This window comes from Myodes glareolus, chromosome 1, assembly GCF_982192425.1.
Source record: "Myodes glareolus chromosome 1, mMyoGla1.1, whole genome shotgun sequence".
In the NCBI taxonomy this organism is placed as follows: Eukaryota; Metazoa; Chordata; class Mammalia; order Rodentia; family Cricetidae; genus Myodes; species Myodes glareolus.
In genome coordinates this window covers 123097141-123111476 of record NC_142026.1, presented here as the reverse complement: position 1 = coordinate 123111476, position 14336 = coordinate 123097141, and positions in this window count along the sequence as shown.

The window sequence follows — 14336 nt, the reverse complement described above, 5'->3', positions numbered from 1 at the left end:
AAACAGCACCTAGCAAATAATGACACCTAGCAAAGGGTTTGGGGTAAATGGAATCCGTCAGAGACTACTTGAAGGAGAACAGAAAAAGTGCATTTATTAGTAAACATAGATGAGAAGAGCCTTCCAGAAAGAACGTATTATATTCGAGGGCAAAGTGCTTCACCAATTGGGAAAGAAGAGTATCTTAGGAGAAAGGAGGACTCAGATTGAGGAATAAAATCAAAGAGATTTCACATGGTTAGGCAGGCTCACAGGTACTGCCTGCTATTTCACCAAAATGTTTATTCCTGTACAGCACAATTTAGTTTTGTTTGCTTGTTTTCAGAATTCTCAAGTCTCAGTCTTATCAAGTCTTGATAGCTCCAGGGTTTATAAAACAAAAGGAGTGAAAGTCTCCAAGGTACTGAGGAGCTGCACTGGCTGTATTTTCCCTGTGCGTGTAATTTTGCTCAGCTTTGTTTTTGCCAATTAGACATTTAAACATAGAAACAACCCGCTAAAGAAAGTAGCGTCAGTATCTATATTGTTCTTAATGACTCGTTACTAAGTATTTTCAGTTCTTAATTTGGGGTCAGGTTCTTGTGTAATTATTGATTTCACACTGAAGCTCTTCACTTGCATACCCATGCAGCATTCATGCTATTTAAAACTGTTATCCTATAAACTACTTTACAGCATTCAAATAATATTGGTAATTCTCTCTCTCTCTTTCTCATTATCTCTTTCTCTCTTCAGGAAATACTCAAGTTATCTCTTTATAAGGCATTATCATAAAACATAATCTGTGTTAGACCATCAAAAGCAAATTCTTACCCATTTGTTCATTGAGGATGCATTCATTTAAAATCTACTTTTATATGTAGTCCAAGCTGCTTTTCAATAATCAATAACTATCAAACCATGTTTTTTGGTTATAATTGGTTGAACTTAGTGCACTAGAAGTAGCAAGCGAGTTGGCATTTAACTCCAAATAAAAGCAGTAGATCAGCATCACTTTCAAAATTAGATTACATACTGAGTAAACAGCACACATTGCTCTCCTTCAAAAGAAGAAACTATAATGGAAAGGAAATGCCAGCTTGCTTGTGATTTCATTAATAATTCTGACATTCAATCTCAAAATTAGAAACCATAGCAAAAATCCTGTATTTCCGCCTCCAATTTAAAAACTGGACATTTTTTGACAGGTGATAGATTTATTGGTCTAACCTAAATGGTGCTGGGTTTCATATCTCCCTTTTCTTTATTCAGCTTCAGGATATTGATCACTGCCTCCTCTACAAGACTGGTGATCAGAGTATCATCTACTGCAACCTCTTTGGGGACACGCAGGTGATAGCTCTGTCAGGTGCTTTAATGAAAACCATATGTATGGTATATCATTTTATAAATACATGCCATTTTAAGCATTTTAGTTGTTTTAAAAATCTGGTTGTATTTTTAAATGTTATTATTAAATTGAAATGTTGAGTTTCCTATCCGATTCAAAAACCATATATTCTGATCTAGACAGAGTTGAAAACTATAGTTATAAAGTCAAGAGATAATTGTTTCCACACATTTTCCCTTATCTTTGCCTATTCTCTAAGCTTTTTCTGCCTTCATTGAAAATGCCTGAACCATCTGAAAACTTGGGGAGAACACACTAGGATTGCAGCTTAGGGTTGAGTCTGAGGTATGACCCAGTTCTATGTACCAAGAAGTTATTAAAATTTGTGTGCTAACTGTAAATGTGATTCTTACAGTCCCATTCTGCTATTGTTCTTTTAGACATGCTGTTTGTATAGGAAAAACAAGAAAAGGATAAGAGACCATGTGGGTATATCTGAGTCCCCAACTAAAATAACTATCAAAATAACTCCAAATTTAATCACCATTGACCCCTAACAACTTTGCCTCCCATAATAACTATCAACCATTACAGGATACAAAAATTAGCAATTAGAGTGTCCTGCACAATGAGAGCATCTAGGCTGGAAGAGCAGAGGAAAAGCTGACAGTATAACAAGTACTTTCCGTGAGTTCTCTGGGTGACTTGTCTTTATGATACCAAAGGATCAAGAACACAGACTGTAAGTGGAAATCATTCAGAGAAGTCAACGTCAGCCCTCTTCTTACACAAATCACAACCCACCTGTCATTAGTCTCTAGATGAAGAGCTACAAGCAATCAACAACAGTTGAGAGAGGAATTAACTTCCCCAAGTGTGAGTCTCTCCACTTATGGCCAATTAGTTATAAAATGCCAAATGGTCTTCCTCAGAAAAGTATACATGCATACACTGAACGGATTCATCCGGGTGTTTTTATGTTTATTCATTTATACACATATGTAACAATGATTACTTAAAAGAGGTTGTGAATTTGGGGGACAACCAAGTGGGGATGGACATGGGGGAGGTACAAAAAGAGGAGAGGGATGAAGGAATTTATACAATTATGTTTAATTAAATAAATATTAAAATAATTACTAAATAATCTATTATCAAGTTATTGAATATCTACTTCCTATGCTAAATGATACATACTCCATTTAGGAAGAAATAAAGGTATGAAGTCTACTACAAATAGAAGTGATAGAGTTTTATTCACCTTTTGAGTTAGAAGTAAAAGAAATATATAAAAAGAATCTTATAATTTAGACATCTGTCTCTGTAGTAAAACACTGGGGAAAATCACCATACGTCTCTAATTCCGACTTTTAAAAAATTTGCTCTTCCGATAATTTCAGTAAAGTCTTTCAGAATAGTTAGCAAAACCAGTTTTATGTCATGTGTATTGTTATTAAAACTAAATTGAATCTGCAGCAATGATAAAAAGAACAATCGGGTTAGTAATTCGTTATTATAATATAGTTTTGGGTTGAGTTTCCCACATTCTATTGAGTGTTTACGTTTATACTTCACATCTTTCCAACAAACTGCACTCTTCTGTCTTGAGATTTACTTTGTAGAAAAATGAAGTCACATGTTTCTATGTCCACACAGCTTATTAGTCTTCCACTCACAATACGTTCTAACCATGAAATCAGGTTTTTATTTCCTTTTATTATACCGATTAAATGTAATAGACATCCACAGGTATAATTTCTAGAACACAGTGTTCTCCCTCTCTACACAAGGGAGCTATCCCAGTTGTCTACTTGCTGTATAGTCTACTCTAGCTATTGCAGTTAAAAGTAAATAGTTGTTCTCTGGTTGGGGATTTTATCTTTTTAGGGAAAAATGAAGCACATGTTTGTTGAGGTAAGTTCAAGCTGATTTGTTTCCCATAGGTACTTGGAGGTAGAAATTTCTCAACACTATTATTCTCAGGCTAAATTTGATGATATTTCAAAAATATAATTGGAATTTCCTTTCTGTTACCACTAAGGGATCATTAGGTTATATATCACAGACTAAATGAGCCCATTTAAAAGAAAAGCTCCAGTCTTCCTCTTACTGCTATTCTCAAAGTGGTTGCTAAATGATATTTTTCTTTTGTACATAAATGACATAGATTCAAATTCCTGTTTGTCTGCTCAGTATACAAATGAAATGACATATATTCACATTTTTCTTTTTCTTAAGTGGCATCTTAAACAACCAAACATAATAAACTGTAACCATAACGCTGCAGATATGAGTGGAACTGTCACTTAGACAGTTTTCATTTTTATTCGTCTTTCAGCACATCTCTGAAAACATCCTTGCCATTTTCTGTAGACTCGATTAACAAATGCTTGATCCTGTGACTGTTCCTCATACACGCAGCTGGATCCTTCGGGCCTTGTTTACCAAGGGAGACCCATCTCCTCTAGTTCCCTGGACTCAGTTTGGATTTTCACATCATTCTGAATGGCATTAGTTACAGCAGATGCCCTCCTCTAGCCGCGTACATATTCAAGGGAATTAATTGCCTTGAGAATGTAAGTGTTGAGTACCCTGGAGAGGGAACCTACACTGAAAAGCCCTGTGGTTTGGAGGAGCCGCATATAGTGAAATCATACCAGGATATGATCATGTCTGAAATCAAGTCAACGAGAGACAGAGAGAGAGACAGAGAGAGAGAGAGACAGAGAGAGAGAGAGAAACAGAGAGAGAGAGAAACAGAGAGAGAGAGAAACACACACACACAGAGAGAGAGAGAGAGAGAGAGAGAGAGAGAGAAACAGAGAGAGAGAGACAGAGACAGAGAAGCAGAAAGCAATCTGAGAATTAGCTGATATAAGTCATGTAGCCCCGTAAAACAGGCTTTATTTTGCTTAGTATGAAAAGATACTAAAATTTTGTGCAGTAGAGAGACACAATATGACTTATGGCTTAATAGGATGAGTCTGACTGTTTGGGGAAGAATGTACTATAGGGAGACAAGAATGGAAATAGTGGTAGTGTTTAAGACACTGCTGAAATAGCCCAAAGAAAGCATAATTGTGACTTAGTTAGAATTGGCTAGCAGCTAGAGGTGGAGAAACGGATCAGACACTGCATGCATGTTATGAACGTGGGTCTTACCTGCAGATACTGTCTGGGTAGGCAATGGAAGCTTTTGGAGTTGGGGGACGTGACTCAGAGGGAGGGGACAGGTCTTGAGGTGTTATAGTTCAGCCCCACTTCTTGCCCACTCTTTAATTCCTGACTGCTAAAAGCAATGTGACCAGCTGGCTTCTGGATCCTGCTACCATGTTTTCCCTGCTAATACATTCCTTCAAACTGTAAACAAAAGGTATTCTCCCTTAAAGTGCTCTCTCAGAGTATTTTCTCTCAGCAATAAGAAAAATAGCTCTAAGAGGCTTCATTTGCTACTCCTCAGCTGCTCCCATGCCCTCCACTGCTCATGATGTTGTCTTGGTCTCTGTCCTTTACACAGCTAAGCTCAACTTACCTAAGCTGCACAGAGGTTCCAAAGCTCCCTCTTTCTGCAGACTCTCTTAACCTATTTCTTCTTTCACTGAATGTCTAGAATCATCTGGGAAATAATATGATTATATGATCTTCTATTTTGATAGTTTCCTGTAACATCTCAAATTGACAGTGAAATAAATTCCAACTACCATATCATGTGCTTCCTATAAACTCCTAGTTATGTTCACACTTTATTTTGTTTCTTGTATGGGATACACAATCGCTTCATGCTCAATTGTCATTCTCCTGAGTCCTGTGGCCTGAAGTTTCTTCAAGCAATGCAAGTGGCTTCACAGCTCTGGGTTTTCTGTGTTTAAGGAACTCTTCATCTGGGGCACCTGAGTTTCCTGTTTACTGGGAATATTCTTAATAATCCTTCAATCCCAATCAGCATTGCCTTTATTAATCAGTCTCTAAGGGTCCCAACAAATACTGCTCCTCATTCTCTCCTTTGTGCCTTCACAATATTCTGTTGTTTTATCATAACGCAGAAAATGTTCATCAAACTGCTCAACATATGTATCTTCCCTTACTAGTGAGGAAACTGATAATGATGCTATCTCTTCCAACTGTTTGCGCCTCTCATTTTATACACCTTTTGTATAATGGGTACAGAATTGTACACACAATTCTGGAAATGATTTACTAAACAGAATTTATTATATTGTGAGTAAAAAGAGGGTGTGCGGGTGGAATTTGGGGACATGGGATACCTAACTCCAAATAAATAAATATGTATGTAATGATGTACTAGCTCATCAACAGCTATGAGAGCACACTACAGAGACAGAGCTGGCTATGCAGATGCCCTGTAGTCTGTAGGTTGCTTTCACATTGCTCACCATGTGCCTACTTCAAGAGATTTTCCTTTGCTTTGGATTATCACTGGGTTAGTGGTGGGTGCGACGCATCACAAAATTTGATCTTCTATGTTTCAATCTCTTCAGTGTGACTGAAAACCTTATTCCAGACAGTGAAACCTCTTCTAACAAGCCATCAGGATCTCCACCAAGATACAGCATGTTTCTCCAAAATGTGGGTGATAACCATTTTCCTCTAAGATTGATCTCAAATATAAAGGCATCCACATTTCCTCAAGAAACTGAAGGATATTAAACAACAGATACAAAGTTAGACTAAATTAGGAAACCTATTTACATTGAGAAGCTGATATCATCTACAAATGACAGATGCTAACAAGTTAAAAGCTCTGAAACAGCAGCCATAAAACGATGAAGGTTTTTTTGTGTGTGAAATTATATTTCTCTTTAGTTAGAACAAAAGCCAATGGCAAAAAAAAAACTATATGTAGGATTTCTTTACATCTAAAAGCATAAAGTTTATTTTCTTTTTGGAGACAGAGTCTCACCATGTAGTCCTGGCTATCTTGGAACTTGCTATAATAGACCAAAATGGCCTTAAACTCACAGAGATTCACTTGTGTCTTCCTCCTGAGTACTGGGATTAAAGGTGTGGTGTGGGAGAATTGTCTGTATTCTGTCAATCATATTTTAATAAAATGCTGATTGGCCAGGCAGGCAGTATAGGCAGGAAAGCCAGACAGGAAGTAGGGGTGGAGCAATGAGAACAGGAGAATTCTGGGAAGCAGGGAAGTTCCTCTGCCACTCCTGTGCAGACCACCGAAGAGGCAACATGTAAGCTGTCACACTGAGAAAGGTACTGAGCCCATGTGGCTAACATAGATAAGGATAATGGGGTAATATATGTTATAAGAGTTAACAAGAAGCCTGACCTAATGGGCCAATCAGTTTATAACCTTATGGAGTCTTGTGTGTGATTTTCTTTGTTGCTTGCCGGCTGTTAGGGTACTGGGAGGGACAGAAACCCCAACAAGCCAGCCCTCATACTACATATGGCGCCCAGACGTGGATAACTGAATCCACAGAAAGCCTGAGAAAGCTTGGAAAAGAATAGAGTAAAGCATGGCTTCTTGGTGGCAGCAATTTCTCAGGTCTACTTTGCTTGCTAGAGGCAAGCAAGCGCTCTCATCTGAGAGAGGCTTCCTGACTCAGCCTTAGCTGCAAAACCTTACAGCTCATTAAGAGGTCCTGCCACAAAACACTTAAATGCTGTTGGTGAAAAGCTGAACACATGCTTTTCGGTTTTCAGTCGTAGCAGGAAAAAAGCTGTGCTGTTTTAAAATGCCGGCTTTCTGGGCTGTCCTGCCAAAGCAAACTCTGACTCTTTCAGGCAGGCAGTCCGACTGAGTGTGGTCTGTGAGCAGAATGCTGCAGCTTGCTTGCTGGCAAGGACTTTGAAACGCCATAGAGTTGTGGCAGTGAACACAGCTCTGGCTGGTACCTCAGCCTTGAGGCTGAAATGCTAAGGAATGAGCTGGATCTAGCTGTCAAAGCCACGGCTCTCCATATTGCTTAGTAAATTAATGGCTCATGTGGTCAGAAAAAGAAAAATATACAGTAAAGAGAGATTCAAAGAGGAAGAAAACCTCTAAATGGTTTACAGTGTGTATATGCAGGCTAAAAGTTAAAGTTCTTAAAGTTAAAAGGAAAGAAAGAGAGTAGTTGGGTGTGGTGGTACACACCTTTAATCCCAATGCCTGGGAGGCAGAGGCATATTGACCTCTGTGACTTCAAGGGGTAGAGGTAGATTGACCTCTGTGACCTCAAGGTGTGGTAGTACACGCCTTTAATCCCAATGCCTGGGAGGCAGAGACAGATCTCTGTGAGTTCAAGGTGTGGTAGCATACACCTTTAATCCCAGCACTGGGGAGGCAGAGACAGGAGGATCTCTGTGAGTTCAAAGACAGCCTGGTCTACAGTGTTATTCCAGGACAAAGATATACAAAGATCCTGTCTCAAAAAAGTAAAAGTAAAAAATAAAAGAAATAGAGGTCAAAATAAGACCTCATAAAGATGGAAAATGCACAGAGAATCTTCATACTGTATGCTATTATGCTCTCTTTAAATTGTTTGATTGCTGAGGAAGGAGCAACAACTGCTAAAAGACTTTTGTTTATAAATGCTGTTGAACTAACCCAAGATAGGAATTTTGAAAATACCTTGGCTTCAAAACTGAAGTCAAAAGGTATGTTACTTTGGAGAAGAGATTTTGCTTTTGTTTCCACAGAAAACGAGAGACTCTGGATTTATTCAGAGTTAAGAATAATCACCTTTGACCAAGGGAGGCCACCTGAAAAATCTCCGATAGGAACAGATGGCCCAGATGACAGAGTTCTACATCCAGAACAGATTCAAGACTGCTGCCTGAGATGATCAAGACTCACAGGATACTCCAGTCAGGACTTGATTATAACTTTAAATTTTCTTTAGGTCCCCATAAGATCATCAGCGCCCCCAACCAGCAGGAAGTAGCCTGAAATACTACGCCCACATTCCCAACAAATGGACTATGGGTATTTTTCTTTGTTTAAAAAAAAAAAGAGGGAAATGGTGTGGGAGAATTGTCTGTATTCTGTCAATCATATTTTAATAAAATGCTGATTGGCCAGGCAGGCAGTATAGGCAGGAAAGCCAGACAGGAAGTAGGGGTGGAGCAATGAGAACAGGAGAATTCTGGGAAGCAGGGAAGTTCCTCTGCCACTCCTGTGCAGACCACCGAAGAGGCAACATGTAAGCTGTCACACTGAGAAAGGTACTGAGCCCATGTGGCTAACATAGATAAGGATAATGGGGTAATATATGTTATAAGAGTTAACAAGACGCCTGACCTAATGGGCCAATCAGTTTATAACCTTATGGAGTCTTGTGTGTGATTTTCTTTGTTGCTTGCCGGCTGTTGGGGTACTGGGAGGGACAGAAACCCCAACAAGCCAGCCCTCATACTACAAAGGTGTAAACCATGTTCCACCAAATGCATGGATTTTTCATCATTCATTTAGAGATTTTAAATTTAAAAAGGAATTTTTGACCCAGTAGTCACTTGGAATTATTTCATCAAATCACCTTTAAGTTGGAACCATAAAAGAAAATAGGAGGAAGATGAAAAATCCTAAGGAGTAAAATGGTCTTTTAAGGCAGAGACATTTCAATCAGTCTGCAGTGTTTCCTAAATGCACATCTGTATTCAAAGGGACTGAAAACACATTCATAAATATTCTATTCCACACAAGAAGGTGTGTCTTTTGTAATCAGAAGAATGATCACTGATACTTGTGTTTTAGTTTAAGTAGTTGATTAAATATTTCATTTCTGCCAACATATCCATTATAAATAATCTCCTATCATGAGGTAAATTTATGCTTTTGGGGTTAATTACAATACATTTCATTCAAATGAAAAGAAACTGAATAACTATTATGCACAGGAGAAAATACACATCAAAGCAATAAAACTTCCTCATTGGTTTCTTTTTTTTTTTTCTTTTTTGAGAATAGAGAAAATACCACCTCATACTCCTTGGTAAAGTATAGAAAGCCATATTTGTGCTAGATATTTGGGACTGGGAAAACATTTGTTATATTATTTTATTAATTTTTTGTGCATGAGTAATTTCTCTTCAAAGAATCAAAGTCTAGGTTAAGGAGGTTGCTTCACTTGTAGAGTGATTTCCTAGCATGTACCGAAAGATGTGAAGTGGAGGCACAAAGGTCAGAAGTTCAAGTCCATTCTCTGGCCAGCCAAGGATACATAAGATTTTGCCTTTAAAAAAAAAAAAGAGAGAGAGAGAGGCAAATATATGACACCTATTTTATTTCAAATAAGTAACTCTTAAGATTAATAAAGTTAATTATGTCTATGAGAAGGAGAGTATGTGAGTTCAAGGACCTGCAGAGTTCAGAAGACAGAGTATGACTCCAGGAGCTGGACTTAGAGGTGGCTGGGAGCTGGGTTACAGTCAGGCAATCATGCCCTCCCAGCTTTTATTTATGTGGATTCTCAGGATCCAAACTCTGGTCCTCTTGCTCACATAGCAAACACTTTCCTCAGTCAGCTATCTGGCCAGCCTTTAAAGGTCACTTTTGAATGAACCGGGTTTCTACAGTTTTGGTTTCAGCTCTTCAGTGTAGCAGTAAATATACAAATATACAAAAATTGACTTGAAATTTTAGAATAAAAGAAATACATCTTTTATTTACAAATTTTTCTCAGAGTCAATAAATTGTGTGTATTTGTGTATGTATATATATCTGTGTATATACATATGTATGTACATACATATGTGTGTGTGTGTGTGTGTGTGTGTGTGTGTATACAAATTTTTCCCAAACAGTCAATAAAGTATGCTAGGTTCTCCAGCATATAAGACTGAGACAGAGCCAGTCCCACTCATCTCTCCCTGGGGCTGAGCAAGATAATGGGTGTTGACAACCCAGGACCCTGCTCTCCCCCAAACCCTGCACCCTACTGGGGATAAATACACACTGAACCGGGAGTCTGTCAAAGCAGGATCTCACTTTATTGCATCAGGGCAGGAACTTATATAGGGTTGAGGTAGTGGGCTGGAGTCTTGGGATGGGGTGAGGTAGAGTAAGGAATAAGATCCTGCCATGCAGGGGTAGACAGAGGGAGGCCTAGGTGAGACTGTGCTGAATGACTCCTCTCCAAACTCAAGTTAGGCTCAGGAAGTTACACTGGGCCTCATTAAACTCAAGTTAGGCTTAGGAAGTTACACTGGACCTCATGAGGCCCAACAAAAGTGTGTGTGTGTGTGTGTGTGTGTGTGTGTGTGTGTGTGTGTGTGTGTGTTCATATGTAGATTGTATATACGTATATCACATTCCTTAGTTGCCTGTACCTCTCCCAAGAGAAGAGACCCCTATTGGTTATACAATAGCAAATGTTCAGGACTGAAATTATATATATATATCAGTAACTATATATGCTGAAGTTGTTTTTTACTCTTTGATTCCTTTACTCTTTGGGAGCCCACCACTCAGCTCCCCAAGTAATCATATAGAGTCTTGTTCTTTCTTATAAATTTCCTCCTTGGTTAGCTTGTTCCTTGCCAGATTTTCTTAACTTAAATTATCCTGTCTATCTTTTGCCCCTGGGCTTTTATTATTCTCCATACACCTTTCTTTACTTCTTACACTGTGACTTGCTGTGTAGCTGGTTGGCTGGTGCCTGATGTACTTTTCTTCCCCTCTTTTTCTTGTTCCTCAATTTCCTCTTTCCAGAATTCTTTTTCTATTTATTCTCTCTGCCTGATGGCCCTACCTATCCTTTCTACTGCCTAGCATTGGCCATTCAGCTCTTTATTAAACCAATCAGGTGTTTTAGATAGGCAAAGTAACACAGCTTCACAGAGTTAAACAAATACAAAATAAAAGAAAAAGCAACATACCTTTGCATCACTAAACAAACGTTCCACAGCATAAACAAATGTAACACAACTTTAACTAGTATTCCACAACTTTTCTCCCTTTTTGTCTAAATAAAAATAAAAGGTTTCAACTTTAACAAAGTAAAACTACATACAACAAAAATAGTTATTGAGTAGGATTACATTTACAATATTCAGTCCCTTCATATTTAGCAAATTAAGAGAACATTTCATTACCTATCTTATTGTAGTGATTCCAAAGTTTTACTAATTTACTTTCTATCATAACTAAGAAAAAAATTAACTCTCATTTAGTCTTTAACCCCATCAAAGATCCCAAAAAGGATGCACTACCTAACAAAAGAGACACGTTGCTGCCTGGAAAGTCACCCAAAGTTCATCTGCAATATTCTTCTTCAACCTACAGGCCTAGATTATCTGGCAGACTTTTCAAAGAAGCAAGAAATTTGAAAGACTTCCTACCTCATATTGGCAAAGTTTGTCAGTCACTTTCCTCTGTGTCCTGCAGAATGTCTGGCACTCTTCTGTGAAGCAGGAATCTTAAAAGACTCCTGCCTTGTTTTGGCGAAGTTCAGTGGTCTTTTTCCTGTGTGCCCTATATGTCCAGTTTTACAGCATACTGCCACGCAGAGCAGTCAAGTGCAGTTTCTTGCCCAAGTGGCTTGCTTTGCCACAATGGAACCAAAGTCCATGAGGAGTTTCTTTGATGCCCATCATCTTCTGTGAAGTAAATTGGTGCTGCCAGGAGCAAATGTGTCTCACTGTCATGAAAAACCCTATGCCAAGAAACCATTTTAAATGTCACATTCTATAGGTCTTTGAAGTGTTTGAATATCATCTATCTATCTAAATCTCTATATGATCTTGAAAACATACCTAACATATCTACAAATTTGATTGCTGTAGATGACTACTAACCTATATTTCTTGATTATCCTAGTTTATAATAATAGTTTTCAAAAATAAGAAAATTTTTGAGACAGGGTTTCTCTGTAGCTTTGGAGCCTGTCCTGGAACTCACACTATGGACCAAGCTGGCCTTCAACTCACAGAGAGCTGCCTGTCTCTACTTCCCAAGTGCTGGGATTAAAAGCATGCACCACCACCACCTGGCCAAAATCTACAATTTTACCTTACATTTTTTCAGTGAACTGCATAGGTACAATACCTTTAAAAAGAATAGAAACATATATACAGGATAAAAAACTTTGAACTTGTACCAATATACTATATTTCTCTAAATAATAACAAATATCTATAATCAATCAAATAAGAGAAGACCAGCCACCCCAACTCTTGGGAATGTGAGCATCATGTTCTCCAGACTACTTTCTGCTGTATGTGGGCAAAGGTATCTTTAGGGCTCTTTGAGAAAAACTGAGATAATGATCAAGTCATGGGAAGACCAGCAGTAACCTTTGTTGATATATATTACTTATCAAGTTTCAGGAGGTCTCCTTTGATCAAAACTGATCCATATTAATCTGGAACAAATCCAAAGCCTCTTGTTTCCTGTGGAAACAAAAGCAAATCCTTTTCTCCAAAACATTTTTTACTTTGATTTGACTAATAACATTTTTTTTACTTCCATTTTAAAGTTAAGGTATTCTTAAAAGACATAGGCTGGTTTATTTCATCAGTGCCTCTTTCAATCCCATGTCTCCTTGTAGCTATTATTTACTTATCAGCATTCAAAAGCTTCAATATAGGATTCAGACTCCCTGTGTGTTTCCCATTTCTACATTGCTTCTTCGTTTCTATTAATTTGCCTCTGTCTTTAAACACTTTATTATTTTTAAACTATTCATTTCTTCCTATGACTATCTATACCCACATTTTTTCTTTATTAAGTCTACACACATTGTTCTGGGACTCATTTGTTGTGTATCTTTTAGCCCTTTTTGACTGAATGAGAAAATTTTAAACTGTTAAGCTACAGCTGGGTCCTCCACATGGCTCTATTAGTCAGCTCTGCCTGCTTCTCAGTTCCTAGAGCCAAGTCTTAAGCTCTTGTCCTGTTCAGAGGTACCTTTGACTGAAATCTACATTCAAACCCTCAGCTCTGGAATGCCAATGCCCTGCACTGTGGCAGGCGTTAATTTTTGTTACTTAGTTTTTTGCTTCTATTTAAAGTGAAAATGTCTGTTTAAGTGCTCTGCCATATAGCAGAACTTCTTAAAGTAGCAGAGTACTTTTTTCAACTTTTGCAGGCTCTAGAATGTTATTTGAGCCCAAAATGGGTGCCAAATTGTGATTTCTTTTTGTTTTTTTGTTTGTTGTTGCTTGTTTTTACTCTTTACTCTTTGTTATTTGGAGGGTCTACCACCCAGCTATAAAACCAGCAATGGAGTAAGAGAAAAGGTATATAGAACAGAACAAGATAAAAGATCAGAGGCAAAATGTAAACAGGCATTTTAAATTAAGAAAAGCTGGCTAGAAACAAGCCAAGCTAAGGCCAGGCATTCATAAGTAAGAATAAGACTCTTAGTATTTATTTGGGAGGTGGATGATGGGCCCTAAAAGAACAAAGAGAAAGGAATTTTAAAAAATGTGCTGAGTAAGTTGCATTTATTTATTTAAGAGAATGTGTGTATGTGTGTTTAACAACAACTAAAGAAATATTAGCCATAAACTTGAGAGAGGGCAAGGGAGTACATAGGGACTGTTGGAGGGAGAAAAGAAAAGGGCAAAAACAATGCAATAATATTTTAATTTTAAAAATTAACACAAAAAGATAGCATGTGATCTTGGGAAGGAAATGTGATGAAGGAGATAGGAGATGAGTTGAAGGGGAAGGAATTGGGTGGATTTGATGTAAACACATCATATGCATGAATTGCATTGTGAAGTTCTCAAACAATAAAATAATCTGGTTAAAAACATATTCTTTTTCTCTCCCTATCCACTCTTTTGTTGTTGTTGTTGTTCTAGCATCTTTTGTGTTTCTACCCCAGGTATACTTAAACATTTTACCTTTTCAGTCATATATAGAAGACATTCTTTTGTAGCAGACTTCCTGATCCTTTGGATATTATAATCTTTCTGTCCCCTCATCTACAATGTTTACCCAAGTCTTATGTCTAGGAATTGTGTTTTAGATGTACCGATTAGAACTGGACACTACACTGCACAGTCACCTGTTCTCTGCATTTAACTAGCTATGGCTCTC